The sequence below is a fragment of the Dermochelys coriacea genome, chromosome 2, assembly GCF_009764565.3.
Source record: "Dermochelys coriacea isolate rDerCor1 chromosome 2, rDerCor1.pri.v4, whole genome shotgun sequence".
In the NCBI taxonomy this organism is placed as follows: Eukaryota; Metazoa; Chordata; order Testudines; family Dermochelyidae; genus Dermochelys; species Dermochelys coriacea.
In genome coordinates, this window is record NC_050069.1 from 226,771,663 (window position 1) to 226,794,200 (window position 22,538).

The 22,538-nt window shown below is 42.1% G+C and overlaps 1 protein-coding gene across 6 annotated transcripts in view; it reads right to left on the reverse strand.

Moving 5' to 3' along the window:
• Window positions 1-22,538, reverse strand: part of CDK14 (cyclin dependent kinase 14) — a 512,169-nt gene that overhangs the window by 250,104 nt on the left and 239,527 nt on the right. The window lies entirely within an intron of this gene.

Here is a 22,538-nt window from a genome sequence, read left to right on the forward strand (position 1 = left end):
CCTTATATCATGTATATCAGCGACATACATGCATTTGACAACCCTGTCACATCTGCCCACATCCCTGTGGATATTCATACCCAACAGGGCTGCAGTTCAGGCAACCTGGATTTCCCCTGCAGTTCAGCCTTCTAGAACCTAAGGATAGCATGGCACAGGATGAGCAGAGAGCCTTACCGACTCCTCCATCCCTCCCTGATCTCCACATCTGGCTTGCAGTAAGCCAACAGAGGAGAAAGTTAAGAGACCAGGGTATAGGCCATCTAGCCTAATGGTCACAGCGAGGCTGGTGTTATCAAGTAAAGGACGGTCACAAGGCGGTAGTCAGCGCACAGGGATCAGAGTAATTGCTAGAGCCAGGCAGGGGTCAGAGAGAGAGAGAGAGAGAGAGAGAGAGAGAGAGTTACCAGGATGGAATCAGTCAGGGTCCGAGTCTGATATGAGGGTCAGAGACCAGAAAGCATGGAATCAAGCATGGAAGCAAGCCAGAAGTCAGCATGGTTGCTCAGACAACTTCCTGGGGCTCCCTCGAGGGGTAAATAGTGAGCACGAGCCAATCAAAAGCGTGCCGTTACTCTGGACCCTTTAGACGGTATGTCCTGTAGCACCTCTTTTCCACGGTGCTACTTAGATGTGGTTCTGTGTGGCCTCTCACCAGCAACATGGGAATGTCAGCTACCCCAGACTCTACAGACCCATGCTCTAGTCCTACAGATTCTTGCAGGGAGGAGGCACCAACAGTCACTCCAGTTATCCTATCCAAACACCAACAAGCTGCAGATACAGAGATCTCTTAAGGAACTCCACTGTCGCTGATCCACCAGCTGTCCAATACCTACTCCAAGCAACTCTCCTGGCCGCCTAAAAACTTCCACATCAGAACAACATTTTTCTTTCTTTCTTTAAGGAAGATCTCTTGAACAATTTCTCCAAGATACTAAGCTCCAAAGAACCTATAAATATCTGGGATGTAGGTCTTGATACAGTTATTTCCCTTTGTTTGTAGCCAGTTGTGAGGATGGTCACATTCTCCATTTATCTTTCAGTTAGTACTTTGTATAGTTTCTCAGAACATAAATGAGATCTGTTATTGTGATTTTAGTTACAGTTGCTAAGCTTCCTTCCAGATTCTAGGGCCAGAACAACTGGTAGTGTTGTCAAAAGAAAAGGAGTACTTGTGGCACCTTAGAGACTAACATGAATGCATCCGATGAAGTGAGCTGTAGCTCACGAAAGCTTATGCTCAAATAAATTTGTTAGTCTCTAAGGTGCCACAAGTACTCCTTTTCTTTTTGCGAATACAGACTAACACAGCTGCTACTTTGAAACCTGGTAGTGTTGTGTTCTACATCAGTGGTTCTCTCTTTCAGGCATGAAAATGGTTTGGTTGCATTTGTCTGCAGTGAAATTCCATGCTAGCAGTGATGCATGCTGTGGCAGAGAACCCAGAGGTTCGCTTTGCTGTGAGAGCAGCACAGGCCCTCACATGTTCATCTCCTCCTTTCACAATTCCAGACACATGGAAACCTCTAATACCTCTTCACCCAAACAATGGAGAGAAACAAAAACAACCCTCATTTTTGGTCAAATTTCAAAAGTTTGCTCTAATGGGATTCTAACTTGTAGTCTCCAACATCACTAGCCATGGGAAAGCAGCCTGTCCCTCATATAATGCAGAGGGGTAGGATATTGTTCTGTATTAAAAGAAAGATGCAGGCATGTATTACCAGTTACTGTTCTGCTCTCAGTCAGGGGCTCAGTGAATGCGCACACAATTCCATGCTTAACACAGGAGAATTGCCAGCATGCAAATTCTGCAGGATGTAACCTGAGGATATTATTTGAGCACCCAACAGTCTGAGGTCAGCCGAGACCAGGCCGAACAGAAGGGGCAGAGGTGGTCGAGGAAAGAGTGGGAGGGTGGATCCTGGAAAGTGACTGGTGCATTGTCCTCGAGCACACCCTCAAAATGACTACTTCTGGCCTCCTTGGCTTCTGGAAGGCTTGGGCTGAGCAGACGAATAGGAAGACTGGTGTCACCACTTAGACCCCTTGTCTCTATCCTTTCTCCTGTAAGTGCCCAGCCGGGGAGTCCCCCAGGACCTAGCCCATGGAGGCAAAACCTGAGTGTCTCTGGATTAAGTTTAGAAGTGTGTGCAACAAGAGTGATGTCATGGTGGGAGTCTGCTATAGACCACCGGACCAGGGGGATGAGGTGGATGAGGCTTTCTTCCGGCAACTCACGGAAGCTACTAGATCGCAGGCCCTGATTCTCATGGGTGACTTTAATTTTCCTGATATCTGCTGGGAGAGCAATACAGCGGTGCATAGACAATCCAGGAAGTTTTTGGAAAGCGTAGGGGACAATTTCCTGGTGCAAGTGCTAGGGGAGCCAACTAGGGGGAGCGCTTTTCTTGACCTGCTGCTCACAAACCGGGTAGAATTAGTGGGGGAAGCAAAAGTGGATGGGAATCTGGGAGGCAGTGACCATGAGTTGGTTGAGTTCAGGATCCTGACGCAGGGAAGAAAGGTAAGCAGCAGGATACGGACCCTGGACTTCAGGAAAGCAGACTTTGACTCCCTCAGGGAACAGATGGCCAGGATCCCCTGGGGGACTAACATGAAAGGGAAGGGAGTCCAGGAGAGCTGGCTGTATTTCAAGGAATCCCTGTTGAGGTTACAGGGACAAACCATCCCGATGAGTCGAAAGAATAGTAAATATGGCAGGCGACCAGCTTGGCTTAATGGTGAAATCCTAGCGGATCTTAAACATAAAAAAGAAGCTTACAAGAAGTGGAAGGTTGGACATATGACCAGGGAAGAGTATAAAAATATTGCTCGGGCATGTAGGAAAGATATCAGGAGGGCCAAATCGCACCTGGAGCTGCAGCTAGCAAGAGATGTCAAGAGTAACAAGAAGGGTTTCTTCAGGTATGTTGGCAACAAGAAGAAAGCCAAGGAAAGTGTGGGCCCCTTACTGAATGAGGGAGGCAAGCTAGTGACAGAGGATGTGGAAAAAGCTAATGTACTCAATGCTTTTTTTGCCTCTGTTTTCACTAACAAGGTCAGCTCCCAGACTGCTGTGCTGGGCATCACAAAATGGGGAAGAGATGGCCAGCCCTCTGTAGAGATAGAGGTGGTTAGGGACTATTTAGAAAAGCTGGACGTGCACAAGTCCATGGGGCCGGACGAATTGCATCCGAGAGTGCTGAAGGAATTGGCGGCTGTGATTGCAGAGCCCTTGGCCATTATCTTTGAAAACTCGTGGCGAACGGGGGAAGTCCCGGATGACTGGAAAAAGGCTAATGTAGTGCCCATCTTTAAAAAAGGGAAGAAGGAGGATCCTGGGAACTACAGGCCAGTCAGCCTCACCTCAGTCCCTGGAAAAATCATGGAGCAGGTCCTCAAAGAATCAATCCTGAAGCACTTAGAGGAGAGGAAAGTGATCAGGAACAGTCAGCATGGATTCACCAAGGGAAGGTCATGCCTGACTAATCTAATCGCCTTTTATGATGAGATTACTGGTTCTGTGGATGAAGGGAAAGCAGTGGATGTATTGTTTCTTGACTTTAGCAAAGCTTTTGACACGATCTCCCACAGCATTCTTGTCAGCAAGTTAAGGAAGTATGGGCCGGATGAATGCACTATAAGGTGGGTAGAAAGCTGGCTAGATTGTCGGGCTCAACGGGTAGTGATCAATGGCTCCATGTCTAGTTGGCAGCCGGTGTCAAGTGGAGTGCCCCAGGGGTCGGTCCTGGGGCCCGTTTTGTTCAATATCTTCATAAATGATCTGGAGGATGGTGTGGATTGCACTCTCAGCAAATTTGCAGATGATACTAAACTGGGAGGAGTGGTAGATACGCTGGAGGGGAGGGATAGGATACAGAAGGACCTAGACAAATTGGAGGATTGGGCCAAAAGAAATCTAATGAGGTTCAATAAGGATAAGTGCAGGGTCCTGCACTTAGGATGGAAGAATCCAATGCACCGCTACAGACTAGGGACCGAATGGCTCGGCAGCAGTTCTGCGGAAAAGGACCTAGGGGTGACAGTGGACGAGAAGCTGGATATGAGTCAGCAGTGTGCCCTTGTTGCCAAGAAGGCCAATGGCATTTTGGGATGTATAAGTAGGGGCATAGCGAGCAGATCGAGGGACGTGATCGTTCCCCTCTATTCGACACTGGTGAGGCCTCATCTGGAGTACTGTGTCCAGTTTTGGGCCCCACACTACAAGAAGGATGTGGATAAATTGGAAAGAGTACAGCGAAGGGCAACAAAAATGATTAGGGGTCTAGAGCACATGACTTATGAGGAGAGGCTGAGGGAGCTGGGATTGTTTAGTCTGCAGAAGAGAAGAATGAGGGGGGATTTGATAGCTGCTTTCAACTACCTGAAAGGGGGTTTCAAAGAGGATGGCTCTAGACTGTTCTCAATGGTAGCAGATGACAGAACGAGGAGTAATGGTCTCAAGTTGCAATGGGGGAGGTTTAGATTGGATATTAGGAAAAACTTTTTCACTAAGAGAGTGGTGAAACACTGGAATGCGTTACCTAGGGAGGTGGTAGAATCTCCTTCCTTAGAGGTTTTTAAGGTCAGGCTTGACAAAGCCCTGGCTAGGATGATTTAACTGGGACTTGGTCCTGCTTTGAGCAGGGGGTTGGACTAGATGACCTTCTGGGGTCCCTTCCAACCCTGATATTCTATGATTCTATGAAAAGGTAGAATGGCTTCCTGGCCTGCTGAGGTATATGGAAGCCCAAGCAGCAGAGGGTGGAACAGGAGTCTTTAAGGCCATGGAGTCTCGAGTCCGTGAGCTCAGAGAAGAGCCCCATTCCTTCAAATGGGAGGTCCTGTACAGTGGCCTGCATCTCCTGGGATAACCTGGAACACCGCAACCAAGAGCTGCACTTCATGGCCACCATGGAAGCAATCATCCTGGTCACTGAGTCAGTTGCATCCCAGGCCATCTGAAGGTCCCCCCTTGCCACTGCTGTGCCCTCGTCCACCAAAGCAGTGAACTCCTGGGTTCGATCCTGCAGGACTGCCTCCATGAATTTGTGAAGGGACTCCCAGAGGTTAAAATTTCACCTGCCTAACACAGCCTGGTGGTTACACACCTGAAATTTCACGCTTGCTATTGAATAAATCTTTCTACCAAATAAATCTAGTCTCTTGGCATCTTTATTTTTCAGCGTGCCAATGACTTGGCTCTGTTCAGCACCAGCCAGTCCCTTTCATTAACAGTGGACCAGTGACTGCTGAAGGGTGTGTATGGAGGTATATATGACCTTTTTGAAGCAGCATAATACTACTTTTCTGCCTTCTTGGAAGTTGGCAGAATGGAAAAGGGGGTCTCCCACAGAGATTTGGCAATCTTAAGGACCCCTGGGTGGACGGGCAGAATGTCCCTGGTTGGGGTGGAGGATATAATGTTAAAGATGTTGTCAGACTCCTTTGCAACCTCCTCAATTTTTAAAGTTCAAGTTGGTAGCCACCCTCTTAAGAAGGGCCTGGTGCTCCTTGAAGTTGTCAGATGCCCATTTGGGAACCCGCCACCACTTCATCCGGAGACGACAATGATGAGTGCACCGCCGGAGGAGGGGTGGGTTCCCCTTCCTTCTCCTGGGACGTCTCTTTAAGTGCTGGAGTCTGATGTGCTGCCCTCACATTGGATTCGGTACCAAGTTCTGATTCTGGTGCTGGCAGCGGTTTGTCTGAGGCAGCCAGGGAGGACTGGTGAAAATACAGAACCAGCATTATGGGCACACCCCACAGTTCCAGTACGGCCATTGAAATGAGAAGGGAATTGCTCCCTTGCTTGATTCTAGTAGTAAAGGGCAATGGAACTGAATACTGGCACCATTTTCCACAGGCTGTGGTGATTTTAGCTGATACCTCACTCCTGAGGATATCAGAAGCAGAGAGAGCACAGCTGCTGCTGGTGTTCCGATGCCACCTGGGCCCCTATGCTGCTAGCCTGTGTACTGCACTGGTGCCTGTTGAAGTAATTGCTGAGAAAGTTTCCTATCGCAGCAGAAGAAATGAGGCAGCCCTCCCCAGAAACCTTCAGCAGAGGATTGCAGAGTACCTCCGTGAAAGTTTCATTGAAATCTCTATGGAGGATTCACGGGACTTATCGATGCACATAAATGAACTGCTCCACGTCACCCCTACGTTTAGAGGGGAATGAAAAGCAGATAGCAACTCTACCTCTGTCAGGACTGGCTGGACTGCAGAAGAGTCAAAAATAGGTCCTGGCTTGCAGTACAGCTGGATCCCCCAGTTACCAGTCCCCCATATCCCTCCTCCTCCTCCTCATCCATCTCCTCACTGTTTGCAGCAAGGGCCTGTGACTTGGGCTTCTCAGAAGTAACCACCGTGCTCCTGCCTCCCTGCTCAAGGATGGCTTGCAGCTCTTTGTAAAAGCAGCAGGTCTGCAGCTCAGCACTGGATCTATTGTTGGCCTCCCTGGCCTTCTGGTATGCCTGCCGCAGCTCTTTGGCTTTCATGTAGCACTGCTGCTGGTCTCTGTTGCAGCCTTCCCACACTCCCCGAGCAACCTGCTCGTAGAGGTCCACATTTCTACAGCTGAATCAGAGCTATGCCTGCACAATTTCTTTTTCCCACAGGCCCAGGAGATCCAAATATCTCCTGTGTATTCCAGGCAGGTGCGTGTCTGAAGCGTGTAGCCAGCATGGTCAGCTGGGAACTTACACTCAACAATGGAGAGTTAGTAGGTGTGCTTGCCCAGCTAGGCAACCAGAAAAAGGAATTTCAAAGATGTGTGGGGCCTTAAAGGGGAGGGGTGTCTTCCTGTCCACCTGACCCCTGGGCAGCAGAATTCACAACGGTGACCAGAGTGGTCATTGTGGGGCATTGTGAGACAGCTGATGGAGGTCAGTAATGGTCAATGTAAGTAACACTGTGTCTACACTGACTGTGTTGACCTATCTACAATAGAATGTCAGAGTTATGGACACCTCAAGAATGAATGTCAGACCTATCATCTGTTTTGGTGATCAGGAAGGAACTTTTTCCCCTTGGGCCAAACTGGTAGGGACCAGAGGGTTTTCTGCTTTCCTTGATGCATTGTTAGAGGAACACCTGGTGTAAAAGGAGTAGAATAGGAGTTTTATTATTAGGAGGTAATAAGGGAATGCTTAGTTCATCACAGTTTACAGCTGGTATCCAGGGAAGATTACACACAGACAAGCAATACTGAATAATAATTCTTCTATGATGCATTCCCCGCTAAGGTCTCAAAACACTTTTCAAACCTTAATGAAGAGAGGTTAACACCCCCCATTTTATGACTGGAAAGATTAAATGATTTGCCCAAGACAATACCTTGCAGACTTTGAGAATGTCTCAAAGGCAGCAAAATTATATGGGATTAACAAAGAGCAGAATTTGGCACAAGAAATATGGGATTAAAGGATAAGGATATAGGATTAAAAAGCCTTACTTGGACTATCATTGTTTGTTTTGTTACTTTTCTCTGTAAACTGCCTCAACAAATTTAAATTATTTATGCAAATAACCCGTGGGGCAATATTTCATAATGTAATTAATTGGTTTTTGCTTGAAATGTGTTGCAGAATGTGAAAGGTGATTCTTATTCAGTAAAACCACGATGTACATCTGCAGATGTGTGCGCTCAAGCAATTGTAAAGGGAGAACTAATCAGACAGAGAAAAGTTTATGTGAACTAATTTACTTCTGGAGAAGAGGGAATATGTAAATAAATAAAATCAGGAACAAGGGTTAAAGATTTAGGTCCTCCCCCACCTTGCAACAAGGATTCAAATTATGAATAGCTGAGTAAACCACAAAGTACAGATGTTCAAGGACATGCTTTTGTGATTTATTTTAAAATCAAATATTTTGCCTTTTGACTTTAGCCAGTTTAGAGATATTTGAGAATCCACTATCAAACATGCAACAGCTCGCACAGAAAGGCTAGAAAATCTCTCACTAAAGATAAGATAACTCACAGAAAATGAGCTCTCTCACAAGCCTCTCTATAATAATTTTACTGATATAGTATTCTCCTAATTTGATTAGTCATTTCTATTCCCCATGCAGTAAAATCTCTCTCTCTCTCTCTCTCTCCTCTTCCTCCATCATGATAAAGCTACACGTGACTTTGCTGTCCCATAATTCTGCCTAATTGGTTTCAGCTGTCATTTCTGTAACTGAAATGCATGGACAGCCCGGGGCTTCTGAATGGAAAAGGAAGCATTTCCAACCACATTCCCATCATGTAAAACCAGCAATGTGAAAGAGCTCTTCCATTCAAACAAAAACTGTACTATTTGGCTTCTGGCAATGACATCATTGGCAGCAGGCAGATTGTATTGTTTCACTGAGGCAGCAAGACTGTTTCAAGCTATTCTTTCCTGTTAAAAAGAGTGCACACATTATTTATGCCCTAGCAGTTTTACTGACTGAAAGTTTCCCATTTTCACTAACAAATTCTTAAACTGACGATACAGTTTACCAAAAACACTGATAGCTGCAACAACATTTAAAATGGAGGTTACAAAAGATCACAGGAAAGTTAATTTTATTTAAATGAAATCTATAAAGTAATCTGTTGATTGCTATAGTACAGTTTTAGTCACCACATTTAAAATTTCTGAAGCTTCCAAGAATGTCATAGAACTCTTTACAATGGAAAGCAATGGAAATATTTGTATAATGATGATCTCTATTCCCTTATATTGGAAAGGAAGGGGTTCACCACATCACTAAGAAAGAATCCTCCTGCAAGCTATTTCACAAAGTGATACTCATGCAATTTTCAGACAGAGAAGGGATGGCAACAAGAGCAGCAAGGCTGAAGCAGCAAGGGATCAAGGAGAAGAACATATATGAGGGACTTTAAAAAAAGAAAAACCTTTGAAAACAATTTTGCTAACAGATGTCTCTAGTGTCTTGGAATTCCCACAAACTAGCAACAAGAACAAATTTACTCAGAAACACGAGTGATACTGTATAGAAGAAGAAAAAGCACCTAATTTATGCACCAAATCTAACCAAGGTGTTCTGTAAAGCAAACAGATATGCCACTGATATGTGATTTTCTCCTGGTTTTGGTGGTTCTTTGAGGAAAGCATTTTTTGGTTATTAATTAATGCAAAGTTTCCTTTAAGCACATGGAGAACTCCTGGATTTGTGCCGCGGGCATAGACTGCTTTCAGAGAAGGCTGAACTATCTTTGTGGAGGGAGTTCTTGGATGTAAACTCCAAAATACACATTCCATAGAACTGGGGAGGCAACAGGGGAGTCCATGGCTCACTCTTGCACTTTCCTGATGGACAAAAATCACCTCCTCTCCATATCTCTGTACCTCACCCATCCTCCATCTCCTCCAGAGACATTTATGTCCACATACTTTTGCTTGGAAACATGTAGCTAATATGTGGGAACACACACCACATTCAAATTCAAAATAAAACAATTAAGATACATAAACTTATAATAATGAATGTCAAGTGTACTTCAGATGTAAGGAGAGGAAAATGTAAGGTTTTCATAGCAATATTGCACCTCCTAGAATATAAACAATAATAAATAGTATTACATAAAACATTTATAAAGGAAGAGGAATAGAAGACATTGCATATGCCAAATATACTTGAGTTTATATTGGTAAGAGAACTGTAACTTATTCACTTCTTTTGAGTGTTTTAAATAACAAACAGGTTAGAGCAACATATGTTTTAATATTTTAGTTTCCTTGTTTCTTCCCCAACCCTCTACCCCCAGGAACAGTAGACTAAAAGCACCTACCACTTTATACTTTGGTAGCAATTTACACCTGAGGATCACAAAGCATTTTATAAACATTGATTAATTAAACCTCACCACCACTCCTCTTTGAGGTAAGTTAATTTTAATTATTATCCCCATTTCACAGTTGAGGAAAACCACACAAGAAAGGTGCTGTTGATCCAGGAATAGAGCTCAGATCTGGTTCTAAGTTATGTGCTTTAACTACATGATCATCCTTCATCTAAGAGTAAGTCTACACTTGGAGCTGGGAGCGTGGTTTCCAGATCAAGTGGACAGACACTCATGCTAGCAGCTCTCATTTAGCTAGCATGCTAAAAATAGCAGTATAGCCATGGTAGCACAGACATTGGTGTGTGGCACCACAGGTTAGCTGGGTCTCAATGGGTTTGTACTTGAGGCAGCTGGCCCAGGCTGCCGCTTGCCGCTACCCATGCTACTGTGGCTACACTACTATTTTTAGTGTGCTAGCTCCAGCAGAATCATCAAATGGGTATGGGGTTTTTTGACATGGAGAAGGCTTCTGATTGTGTGCTAAAAGAACTAGTTTGGTGGAATTTGTGATGAAGAGGTGTGCCAGAAGGATGCGTCTGTCTTATCTAGAATACATATGATGGAATGACTACTGTAGTCAAAACCAAATGGAGCTGGTGACACAGAAGCCCATTTGCAGTTTACTACTCTGTGTCAGCAACTCTTGTCAGACCTGCCATACTCACTACACCTAACACACCATTGTCATCATCTGAATCTAAAAGGTGCCAGGTAAGATATCATTGGAAAACTAATGACTTACTGGACACTAATATTCTTGCATGACATATATGTAATTTTATCGCCCTCGTGGTCAAGATGGAGTCTGCTCTGCAGGCAGCTCTGGCCAAGAGTCGGCATGCTCAGGAATGCAGCAGGAAAAATTCCCTCCACCCCACGGGCACCTGTTCCAAACCCCCCAGAGTGAACACCCACACCCACCGGAAAAGTAAAATGGATATAATAAAGGGAGCTATTTATTTACAGAGGGATAAGAGGAGAAAAACAACAAGGGGAAATGTAGGGGGAGCAGTAGAACAGGGCTGCATCCAAACCAAGGCCCCACAGGCCCAGTGGTAGCACAGTCTGAAAGGGCAGACACTGAGCAATATGTCTGCACGCAGAGTTCAGGAGTCCTGAGCAAAATTCCAGTTCAATGGCGAGTCTTGGGTGCTCCTGGTCGTCTTCGGCGCCAGTGAACTTTCCTCAACAAACCCCTCCAGTGCCCTCTTCTGCCACTCTCTGCAAAGCCACACAGAGCAACCACCTTCCCATTTAACTAACTAGCAGCCTCCCTCCTTATTCCCAGTGCAGAGTCACAAGCCCCAGTACTCACAGCCCCATGCAGCTCTGGTCAGCAGTGATACTGGGTCTAGCTCTGGCCTGTCCTTCTCAGGGAATTCCTCCTTGGCACAGTGCGCCTCCTGGCTCCTGTACTTGGGTGTCCCTGATTGGCCATCCTGTCCTTCCCAGGCTTCAGGCAGGTAGCCTCTCTCCTTCACTTTTTGTTCAGGGCCTCCTGGCTGCAGCCCTTCTCTTCCCTGGGCTCCAGAGCCACACCCCCAAGTTTCCCTCCTTTCTCTCACTGCTCGCCCTCCCCACTATGAAAAAGATTTAAAGGGGCTATGCTCTCTAAACCCCAAGGGGTTACATATGTATGGAGTGTGTACAAACACTCTAAATATGTGCTAAAAGTATGTACTTAAAATATGTTTAGCAAACAGCCTGGCCGGCAGCCCCCTAACTGGTTGCCCCCAATTAAAGATAAGTTGAAGGAGGCTAGGCCACGTTGGTATGGGCATATCCAGCACAGAACTGGGAGTTATATTGGTAGATGGCCCTTACAATGATCATGGATGGAAGACGATCAAGGGAGAAGTCAAAGACTTGGTTCATCAGCGGATCTTAGGAAGACCAATTTGCATGACAGCCAGGTGTACAATCACAAGTTTTAGAAGAAGGCTATAAGAGTTGCCAGCCCCAAATAGGGAAGTGAGAAGAAAGATGACGACAATGACAAACTCGAGCACATTTAGCATGGTTATGTCTACAGAAGCTTGGAATTGTTTCACCACTTCCATTAATGGCGTGAAGCACCTTTAACCTACATTATATTCAAGGAGGGTCAACACCTCAGTTACAGGGCCTAACCATTTTGGGCCTAATTTTCAGAGGTGCTGAGCATTGACTTCAACTGCAGTTAAAGCTACTCAGCATCTCTAAAACTCAGACCCTTAAAGATTTTAGCTCTGCCACAGGCTTGTTCTGTACCCTCATGCAAACCACTTAATCTCTCTTTGCCTTATTTTCCCCATCTGTAAAATGGGAATACTACTACTATATTATATCTCAGTCTCATCTGTAACACCACTTGAGAGGTGTTGGGAAGGTAAAGTCACTACTCCTCAAGTGTTTTGAGATCCTCAGATAAAGGTCATTGCAGGCCTATTATGAAGAAAGATTAGTTAAAGAAAGTACATAGATACCAACTGTTATTTCAGTTAGACAGTTAGCATCATATTGCAAAATATTAGAAAGACTTTCTACCTGGCAAGCTCAGAAAAAAGCTCAGTTATGAAAATTTTCTTAGGACTATGTTCCTTGAAGTAAGTGGTCCTATAACAATTTACACCTATTGAGAATCTCCCATGTCTTTATTAAATGCTTATCATATAATATTTTGTAAAATAAAAATAAATTTGTAACAAAACAATTAGCCCTCTATGAGGATTAGTCGCTTATAAAAGGTCAAATTTATCCAATTTTGTGTTGTGTGCACTAAAAAGAGTATTAACCATTCAAGTTCAAAATCTATATCTTTATAGCTTCACAAATCTTTAGAAGTTGCAAGGAAGAAATCTGTACCTTTGGGCAGGCAGCAAGCATGAAAAGTTTCAGCCCCAAAGGAGAATTTCTGAGAAAGTTTCAAGAAAAAGATTGTTATAATGAAACTCCTGAAGTAAAGACTATGCACGTCACTATCAGATGGTTCCTATAACAGAACCTTGACCACATTTCACCACGTTCCTCAGATTCTTCTCCATGAGAATTGGATGTATCAACATGAGACACACTTGGATTCTTCAGAGCAGGAAGGGACAGAGTCATGCAAATACTTTCTATAGGTGGGTATTTAAATGGAAAACCAGGTCTTCACATTTCATTGCTAGACTGAACTGGCCAAGCAGACATTTGTCTCTCAGGTAACTTGGTCTCGATAGTCAGTGGATTCCCCCACAAGGTTGATGCAAACTTAGCAAGAACACATGCTTTGAGTCCTAGACTTCAAGGGAGCCAAGAAAACAAATGTGGAATTTGCAGCCTATTTCCTTTCTGCACAAAGTAGAAGAAACGAGAAAACATGAAAAGAGAGAGAACAAAGTTTTCTTTTAATTATTGGCTGCACTAATTGTGACTGAAATTTTAATTTTGTCTGGGCTTCTTAACAACTTTTTAAAACTGCAGAATGGTTACATTCAGAGGCACAAAGCATAGGTAACTGGAATTATTAACCTTTTTTACCAGATATTTATTTTCAAAATATTTCTTATATAAGTTTACTGTCTATTTGATTAAACTGAACGTGAAAGGCTGCATATAGGCTAATCAAGAGAAACTGCCTGTTTTCAGGAAAGATAAAATACAGGCAATAATGTGGGTTTTTTTTTGGTTTTAGGGGATTTGTTTTGTTTTTAAAGAAATATGTAATTAAGGAGATTTAGAAACATGATACGTGTTGTGTTCGGAAATAATTTCTCTTTTCTTTTGCTTCCAAGAAGCCCATTCAATTAAATAAATTAACTCAGACTTCAATTCTGGACCAAATTAGAGACAGCTTCTCATTTTAAGGATCCCCTGAACTAAACAGTAGCAACCCACATTATTAAAAAAGAAATCACTGAAAATTTTAAATGAATAATCTTTACCTTTTATTAACAGTTGAAATATTAGGTCAGTTTTTAGTTTAGACAAAGAGTTAGGCAATACTGGCTTATTACTGAAACTAAAAAGATGAATGCTGTGTGGGACACAGCGAGGATAATATTTATGGCAGATTTACAATTCAAAACAAATTCTTCAGGACTATATTTTAGAAATTTTAAACATACGTTTTAAAAATCTTTGTTTAAATAAGGAGTATTTTAAACTAATTGCTATCCACGGAAAGCACAGATTTCTCATTTAGGCCCTAATCCAGCAAAATACTTATGCACGTGCTTCATTTAGACATAAGAAGAATCCCATTCACTTTAATGGAGCTACTGATGTGCTTAAAGTTAAACATATAATTAATCATTTTGATGGATGGGGACTAAATTATTAAAATTTAGTCCCCATCCATCAAATCGCAGGCCCTGGTTCTCATGGGAGACTTCAATCACCCTGATATCTACTGGGAGAGCAATACAGCAGCGCACAGACCATCCAGGAAGTGTAGGGGACAATTTCCTGGTGCAAGTGCTGGAGGAACCAACTAGGGGCAGAGCTCTTCTTGACCTGCTGCTCACAAACTGGGAAGAATTAGTAGGGGAAGCAAAAGTGGATGGGAACCCGGATGACTGGAAAAAGGCAAATGTAGTGCCCATCTTTGAAAAAGAGAAGGAGGAGGATCCTGGGAACTACAGGCCAGTCAGCCTCACCTCAGTCCCTGGAAAAATCATGGAGCAGGTCCTCAAGGAATCAATTCGGAAGCACTTAGAGGAAAGTGATCAGGAATAGTCAGCATGGATTCACCAAGGGCAAGTCATGCCTGACTAATCTAATTTCCTTCTATGACAAGATAACTGGCTCTGTGGATGAGAGGAAAGCAGTGGACGTTTTGTTCCTTGACTTTAGCAAAGCTTTTGACATGGTCTCCCACAGTATTCTTGGCAGCAAATTAAAGAAGTATGGGCTGGATGAATGGACTATAAGGTGGATAGAAAGCTGGCTAGGTTGTCGGGCTCAACAGGTAGCGATCAATGGCTCCATGTCTAGTTGGCAGCCGGTATCAAACGGAGTGCCCCAAGGGTCGGTCCTTGGGCCGGTTTTGTTCAATATCTTCATGAATGATCTGGAGGATGGTGTGGATTGCACCCTCAGCAAGTTTGCAGAGAACACTAAACTGGGAGGAGAGGTAGATACGCTGCAGGGTAGGGATAGGATACAGAGGGCCCTAGACAAATTAGAGGATTGGGCCAAAAGAAATCTGATGAGGTTCAACAAGGACAAGTGCAGAATCCTGCACTTAGGATGGAAGAATCCCAGCACCGGTACAGACTAAGGACCAAATGGCTAGGCAGCAGTTCTGCAGAAAAGGACCTAGGGGTTACAGTGGACAGAAGCTGGATATGAGTCAACAGTGTGCCCCTGTAGCCAAGAAGGCCAATGCCATTTTGGGATGTATAAGTAGGGGCATTGCCAGGAAATCGAGGGACGTGATCGTTCCCCTCTATTCGACATTGGTGAGGCCTCATCTGGAGTAGTGTGTTCAGTTTTGGGCCCCACACTACAAGAAGGATGTGGAAAAATTGGAAAACGTCCAGCGGAGGGCAACAAAAATGATTAGGGGACTGGAACACATGACTTATGAGGAGAGGCTGAGGGAACTGGGATCGTTTAGTCTGCGGAGAAGAATGAGGGGGGATTTGATAGCTGCTTTCAACTACCTGAAAGGGGGTTCCAAAGAGGATGGATCTAGACTGTTCTCAGTGGTAACAGATGACAGAACAGGAGTAATGGTCTCAAGTTGCAGCGGGAGAGGTTTAGGTTGGATATTAGGAAAAACTTTTTCACTAGGAGGGTGGTGAAACGCTGGAATGCATTACCTAGGGAGGTGGTGGAATCTCCTTCCTTAGAAGTTTTTAAGGTCAGGCTTGACAAAGCCCTGGCTGGGATGATTTAGTTGGGGATTGGTCCTGCTTTCAGCGGGGGTTGGACTAGATGACCTCCTGAGGTCCCTTCCAACCCTGATATTCTATGATTCTATGAGCATGTATCGAGTTTAAGGAAATAAAATATTTCCAGTGAGATCTGTCAGCAGACAGGATAGCTCACTCATTTCAAAGATTTCATTTACCTGTTTGACTCAGAAACTATCTGTCCTTGATTGCTTAGATTTTTTTTGTAAAACTTAACATTTATACGGAATTTATAAAAGGGTTAATAGATGTAAAGCATGATACGGAGATCAGCACTGTGTTATGATTATAGGAATATCAGTGGAAGGTGTTCTAAACGTTACAAGTTACATGTCCATAGTTACAAGCAATTTATTGATCTGTTGCACAATTGATTAACCATTTGTTAAAACATCTATTAATTATTTATTAATGCTTGGGTCAGTCCAACCAATTTCAGTTCTGAGAGAAATGAAAAAATAAAAGCAGAAAAACTCATTGAAATTCCACAAAGTTTGTGTAGAGGGGCCAGGGTTGAATGTGGATTCATTACCCCTCCAATTCTATGGAAACCCTTCAATATGCTCAGCAAATCTTCTCTCCCTCTCAGACACTGTCTATTTTTCACATTCATTTCTTCCTTCGTTCCTTCCGACTCCTATGTCTATAACTCCCTTCTCCTCGTGTGCCAAGCAAACTTCCTTTTTCGCCCTCAGAAATCCCTGCAGAAATCTCACTTCCTCAAGCTAGTGTTGTTTCCATCACCAAACTGCACTCCAACTTTAGCAGGACCTGGTCTCATATCTATTCATTAAAAAAGGTTTGAAAAACAATGCTCTCCCTAGAGCAGTATTTCCTTATCTCCTGTTCTCCATCTATAGGATTTCCTCTCCCTCTACTCCTCCACCCATGTTCTATTGGCTTTTTCACTGAGCGGTACAATGTAAATGTTTCTCCTCCTAGCAGAGACCTGGGGGACCACAGGGTAAAAAATGGGAAAAGCAGCTCTCTCCTTCCCCTACTAAAAGCAAATGGAGAGCTCCTTGCTTCACCCCCTTTCCCAGATTTGGGGGAACCCTGCTTCCTCAGATCTCCCCCTCCTTTCTGGCTGGTGAAGGAAGGACTCACTAAGCCGTGCAATCAGAGGTGGAGCAGCAAGAGAAGCTGGTGTCTGGCTGGAGAATTTCTGGGCTTCTCAAGTCTTTACTGACAGTGAAGCAGGAGCAGCCACTGACAGGAGAGGAAAATGGGTCTAAAGCAGGAATCTCCTATCTACTTTTCACTCCTGTACAAAAAGATCTCTCTTCCCACTAACTTTCCCTCTCCCACAAAGGAGAGAGACCCCCCACTTCTTGTTCCCTCTTCCTTCCAAAGGGAGAAGGGAAGGAGACTCCCTTCACCACCAGCTGCCCTTCCCCTCCTGAGATTTCAGACACGAGAGGCAGATGAGTGACCCCTGTATATAATTTGCATAGTAGTCTGGGACCCTAAGGGGCACAGATAAATGTAAAAGTATTTGACTCACTAATGCAGATTTTATTACATATCAATGTTTTTGATGATCTCTATTTTCAACTAGTATAATTCAGCTCTTCTGGCAAATAAGACAAAAGCATTTTGATCTAAATTATCAAAAATGACTATTTAGGGTGCCTGACTTAAAAAAAAAATCTTAAAGGGGCCTGATTTTCAGATGGAAGTGCTCAATGTTTTCTTAAATCAGGCCCCTTTAAGGTGTCTCAAGATGGGCACCCAGTCACTAATCATTTTTGAAAATTCAGGTCTGTTGCTCTTTTAATTGTAACAAACTATATAGTTGGACAAACTGCGTTTATGTCAAACAAGAAACATTCACCTATTTCTGCCATAGGACAGAGTGCAAAAAATAGGAATGAATGCAATTTATTAAGCCAATTCATTGCTTAAGCAAACTACGTTTTGGGTAATCAACCAGTGAGAATTAACTTACATCTTTAATGGGAAGTAATTTTAAAAAATAAGAGACACACAAAGATTAAAATAGGAAAGGTAAATTGAAAATCCTTGGTTTAAAATTATATAGTCATGTTAGTCTGGGAGCTTTTCCCCCCCATTAATAGCATAGTTGAGGCATAAAGATAATTATTCCTCTCGAAGAATCATGCTTTCAATTGTCACATATCTGTTCTCATTTCAATTCTTGTTCATAAATATTAAAAGCATAATGAAAGTATTACTAGATATATTCATTTTTCATATGCCAAGTACAAAAGGACATAACTAGTTCAGTTAATAATATATCTGCATAATTATGTGTCATACTACAAATCTCATTAATGTTTAGAGATTGCATTGTACTAAGCTTATACCAACATTTACTGTAAATTTTTTAAATTAGTTTAATGTCTATGGATAAATTTGTCTTCCTTCTAAAAAAGACAAATGAAGAACTAATAATTCCAACTAGCGCCAAGTTTAGTAAAAGCAGACATGAAACCTTCTTCAAGGAACTCTGCTTCATCTCTCACCCGCAACCCTCATCGCTTCCTCTGGCTAAATTGGCTCAATGTGAACATGGCTTATGCACCTTTCTGTAGCTGGTAGACCCCACAAGGTCATACCATCCTCTGATAGGGCCTATACAGGAGGGGAGCAAACAGTCATGCTCCTCTAGTGGAGCGTGCTGGTGAATAGGCTTTTGTCTGCAGTCTCACAAGCCACAAAGTGCATTTTCAGGGATAGTGGAGACAAAACTGGAAGATAATTGCACTATTAAAGGTGAGTCAAAATATTTTTCATATGATTTTGGAGAAATTGTATTGATGTTATTTACAAACACTAAAAAACTTGGGAAGTAAACATACATACTATTCTACAGGGAAAAGCAACCAACTCCGGGAGAGAAGGGTATCAGCCACCCAGCACACAACATACTGCACTGCAGGAAGGGGAAATATTTAATCAAGGACCCCAGGAGAAACTCTGAATCTTAAAAAGATTGACATCAACTGCAACATTCACACAGAGCGCATCAGACTTTTATTTTTAGGGACTTGTGTAACAGACCCCAATACAGCTAACTACATCGTTCCAAATTTACCTGCCACAGAAAGATGAAAGACTGAGTCAATCCTACCAAGATTTGAAACAATGGTTTCAGGGAGTCCAAATATTCCTATCTATTCAGGGAATAGCAGGTGCCTTTCAATTAATCAGTTATAAATTTAAATTTTTCTCTTTAGTCTTCTGTTCAGCAGAGCTTGAATAATGCTCAATTATTCATGAATAATTAGTCGATGTAATAATCGCCAAAGCATGCTAAGAATTATGCCTTAATATTAAACTACAGTATATATTATCCAACACTGATATTAGTTCTGTCATTCAGATGGTGCACGTCTCTCCTGGGACTGAAGGATGTGGGGTCACATATCACACCAGGACTTTGCTTTATATGCAAAGCAGACATTTCACTGTGGGACCAGAGGCAGTGTTTCTGTCAGATGAATTGTCAAACAAGGACCCTCCTTCCTGATTCTGGTGGCCATCAGTGGAAGTTAAAAAATTTGGAGGGGTGGGGGGGGACTTTGATTATATGTGTGTGTGTATATATATATATATATATATATATATATATATATATATATATATATATATATAAATAAAATAAAATCAATCAAGTGACTATGTGGACAGACAAAATTCCAATAAAGCAATTTCCAATTTGAGCTAATCCTGAGCAGATAATGGGGGTCACATTTGCCTATCCAGTCACTATACTATCCATTTCTAACTCATTACTGTAAAGCATTTTGCAATACGTTGAGTCTGAAGGGTGCTACATGAAACTAAACTCCATTCTTCTACTGTTTCACGATCAGCTCTGAAATTGGACAGCCCTGATAATCTAAAGTATGCCATCAGTATTAATTTATGTATGGAATCATCACCAAACTGATGATCTCCTGGCTCCATTTGCTGAGCGCTCTTTAAGATCACCAACCACTTATTTAATTATTCCATCTCAAAAGATTTTTATTAAATTTGAAATTGTCATTAGTAAGAATATAATAATAGTTCTAAGATTTCACTTTTAGAGCAGCCAAATATCATTATAAAATCAGCAATAGGTAGGAACTAAAGCAAACATGAACCTCCTGTAAGTTCTTTAGGCCTCAATCCTGCAAATACTTATGCACATGTTTAACTTGACTCAAAAGTAGTCCTACTGCCTTCAGTGAGATCACTCACATGCATCAAGTTAAGCTCAGGTGTAGGTGTTTGAGATGTTGTGCATTTTAGACTTGCAAATGATTAGATTAGATAGTTGGATGATAGATAGAAAATGCATTAAAAATGTCGGTTGCAAAGTCAAACACTCAATTCAGGAAAAAGTCCAATTTAACTAAGTTTACCCATGCAACCTTAATTTCTACCCCTTTCTGAACTCATCTCATGAAATGACTGAGGCAGGGGTACTGTGAAAAGCATGTGAGCATGTAATTGAAGACTATATCATAATGCATATGAAGAGGGAGTCAGAATTAAGGTTGCATGGGTTATCTTAAAATGGACTTTTCCTAACTTACCAGTGCTAAACTTTGCAATCTAAATAGCACAGATAACAGATTTTTGTAAGTAATCTCTTTCACTCTTTCTTATTAAGAGGGTAAAGCAGATTTTGTTATGTACAACTGGAACAACTTCCCCATCAGGCATCATCAGGAGAGTCAGAACCTTGAACTTACTGCACAGACTTCTACTACTTGAGATGTAGGACTAATTGCATTCAATGACAATGGGAGAAGGCTGTCATGAAGGGAAGGGGGATGGACTGCCTGCACCATGTTCTGGGTCCAGGGAATTGTAGAGCGAGTCCTTCTTGGTCTCTCTTCCTGCATGCCACCCTATGTTCAGGGGAGGTCCTTCACCACATTATACCCCAAATATTGTTGAATTTCACTGCTGCAAAAGAATCCATAATGGTTATTGAAGTTATTTCCTCATATCATTACCAATTATTTTTGAGTACGATAACTTGGAAACTGAAATGGCCTCAGTCTTGCAAGGTCCTGAGCACCCTCAACTACCAATGAGTTAATGGGAGTTGAAAGTACTCAGCACCTCATAGGTGTAAGCCTTAAGGCCCCAGTTCAGAAATCATTTATGAGTTCAATGGGACTGCTCGCAGGCACAAAATTAAGCAAGTGTGTCATACAATTTTTTGCAGGAGAAGGGCATATGCATTTTTAACTCAATATGGGGGAGGTGAAATATTAGATATGGTTGGGAAAAGCAAGATGTTTGAAATGACAAAAAAAGGCAACAAATTCCATGAAATTTCTCATGGAAAACATTTTTCATTTCTCAGCCAGCACTACTAAATAGAGCTAAACAGTAGTTGACATAAGCTTGCAAAACTGTATTCATGTAAAATTATACAAATATATCTCCACTGTCTGTTACATAATATTAGATGTCAAGACTTTTTTAATGCTGATTCAGTTTATAAGTTAGGCACACTGGAATAATTGATTAAACAAAAGGAATTAGATTTGTGTTGATGTCTACACCTGATGTAGGAAAACAGTGATGTATGCAGCTGCTCTGCACTAGTCTTCTGTAGCCAAATAACCACATTAAAATATATCATTTATATGCAAACAAATGAGGTGAACGTATTCTCCAGATGATAAACAGTGTACTTCATCTTGTAAAAATTAAGTGATGCTACTGAGAAGACGGGGGGAAACTACTATGCAGTCGTAAGTATTAATCCAGTCCATATTAATTTTATGATAAAATCAGTCAAAGTTTAAAAAAACAAACTAATAATGCAAAAAATACAGAGCCTTATTGACTACAGTACAATGACAGATATTCTATTAAAGTCAAATGTCCTCTAGACTCATTTGTTTCATATAAATTACATGTTCTAGATCCATCTGTGAAAATTGGGAGGTTAATTATGATGGTACATTGCATGATTCCACAGCTAAATGCTGAAGTAGTTCTACACCGGTACCATATATCTGTCTTAGGAAAATGTAGAAAGATTAATTAGGAGTTCAAGCACAAGATTTGAGAAAGTAATACTCTGAACACAATTAGATCGTTACACTGTGTACTATGCAAATTGAAGTTTTAATTAATAGCGGAAACATCAGTCAGGGGGAAAAATAAATCTATGAAGCCTAAATTGTATGCATCAGAGTTTCCTTACTGACACTGCTTACTAAAGAAGGTCCTTTCAGAAACTATGCACAACAAAAGTCATTTTCATTTGTCACAATCATTTGATGTAGATATTACCTGTAGAGCATTTTAATCCTATTTGCTCTCCTTACCTATTTTTTTAATTACCATCCATCCTGACACTAAAGAAAATCTTCTCACAAATAGGCCAGGCCCAAGACACATGTTAAATAAACCAGCTGAAAAGTCATTTTAACATTACAGTGACTTGAAGTGTTCTTACAGCCACTTAACCACCTCAGAGACAGGGCTATTGTAGCAAGCTTTCCAGTTTCAAAATATTCCATTACAAAACAGCTCCTTTTATAATATTCACTCTTACAGAGAGAGCAATGGGTTATCATGTGCCTGTTCCAAATCCCACTGAAGTTAATGAGAGTTTTTCCATTTACTTCAATGGTTCAATGGGCTTTGGATCATTCCCTAAAACTAGGCTTGGCAGACTTCCATTTTTATTTTTTTCGTAATTTCAATGGATAACATTTCTTTTAAAGTATTTTTTTTTATTTTGATCAATTTAAATTTTCACAGTTGCTGGCTATAAGAGGGAGGTCAGACAATTATTTCTCGACAGTACACACTGAGATTCAAAATAT